This window comes from Canis lupus, chromosome 1, assembly GCF_048164855.1.
Source record: "Canis lupus baileyi chromosome 1, mCanLup2.hap1, whole genome shotgun sequence".
Taxonomy (NCBI): domain Eukaryota; kingdom Metazoa; phylum Chordata; class Mammalia; order Carnivora; family Canidae; genus Canis; species Canis lupus.
This window is the reverse complement of record NC_132838.1, coordinates 100,843,624-100,845,757: the sequence shown is the minus strand read 5'-3', so window position 1 is coordinate 100,845,757 and position 2,134 is coordinate 100,843,624.

Sequence of the window (2,134 nt, the reverse complement as noted above, 5' to 3'; positions counted from 1 at the left end):
CTCATTCTGTGGTCATGGGCACTACAAGAAAATGACAAAACAATATTCCTCATAAATACTGATGCCAACATCCTCAACAAAATACTAGCAAACTAAACTCCACAGCATATTAAAGGGATTATATACCAAAACTAAGTGTGATTTGTTGCAGGAATGCAAGGATGTTTCAACATATGAAAATCAGTCAATATAATAATCACATTAACATAATGAGGGGGGAAAAGTGCATGATCATCTAAACTGATACACGAAAAACACTGGATAAAATTTAACACCCATTATAAAAACAATCAACAAATTAGGAACAGAAGGAACTATTTCAACATAATAAAGGCCACATATGAAAAACCCATAGCAAACATCCTCTATGGTGAAAGACTGGAAGCTTTTCCTCTAAGATCACAAGACCGGCTGGCCACTTTCACCAATGACATTCAACAAAGTATTAGAAGTTCTAGCCAGAGGGCAGCCCCGTGGCTCAGCGGTTTAGCACCGCCTTTGGCCCAGGGCGTGATCCTGAAGACCAGGGATGGAGTCCTGCATTGGGCTCCCAGCATGGAGCCTGCTTCTCCCTCCTCCTGTGTCTCTGCCTCTCTCTCTTTCTCTGTGTCTATCATAAATAATAAATAAATAAATAAATCTTAAAAAAAAAAAAGAGGTATGGGTATCACCCACTTAAAAAAATATTTAAAAAAATATATTTAAAAAAAAGAAGTTCTAGCCAGAGCTATTAGGCAAGAAAGAGAAATTAAAGGCATCCAGATTGGAAAGGGAGAGGCAAAAGTATCTCTATGTGCAGATGATATGACCTTATACATTAGAAAACACTAAAGATTACACATGCACACACCATTAGAATTAATATACAAATTCAGCAAAGTTGCAAAATACAAGATCAGCACACAAAAATCAGTTGCATTTCTATACACTAACAATGAATGATCTGAAAATGAAAATTTTTTCTAAGTTGCATTTAAAATACTACCAAAAAAGGGCAGCCCCAGTGGCTTAGCGGTTTGGTGCTGCCTTCGGCCCGAGGTGTGATCCTGGAGACCCGGGATCAAGTCCCACGTTGGGTTCCCTGCATGGAGCCTGCTTCTCCCTCTGCCTCTCTCTCTAATAAATAAATAAAATCTTTTTAAAAATTTTTAAAAACACCACCAAAAAGACGTAAATATTTGTGAAGTACTCGCAGAGAAGGAGGATAGATTAATGGTTGCCAGAAAGTAGGGACAGAGGGTTGGGAGTAGGGTGGCTACCTAGGAGGAGTATGAGGGAATTCTGTAATGAGGTAGAGTCGAGTATCTTGACTATGATGGTTATACCAAGGTATGAACCCTAAAATGGTATAGAGCTCAACACATGTGAGGATGTGTATGTAGGAGTTAACAAGCTCTGTAGATCATACCAATATCAATTTCCTGGCTTTGACACTGTCCTACAATTGTGCAAGATGTTAACAATGGGAGACGCTAGGTAAAAGGTGCACAGGACCTCCCTGTACATTTCTGTTCTTTCCTATGTAACTATAATTATTTCTTTTTTAAAAAAAGATTTTAGTTATTTATTCATGATAGACAGAGAGAGACAGAGAGAGAGAGAGAGAGAGGCAGAGACACAGGCAGAGGGAGAAGCAGGCTCCATGCTGGGAACCTGATGTAGGACTCTATTCCAGGACTCCAGGACCACGCCCTGGGCCAAAGGCAGGTGCTGAACCACCACCCAGGGATCCCCAGTGGATAAAAGGCATTAGGGATAACTGAGAAAGTCTGAATAGGGATAGGTTACCAAGTGATAACAGGAAACTACTGCTCATTTTCTTAGGTGTGACAACAGTATTAGAGTTGTGTGGAAGAATGTCCTTATTTGTAGAATATATATCCTGAAATTTTTAGGGACACTTAATTTTCAAATGCTTATATATACACACATAAAGAAATATCCATATGTGCACACACAAGTAAATATACATACATACATAAATATATATATACTCATATACATATACAAAAAATATACACATGCAAACATGTGTACACTTATATAATACAAAAATACATATATACACCCATATTCAACACATAGAACTTATAAATATGTATAAATACATATTGCACATACATATGTACATGCA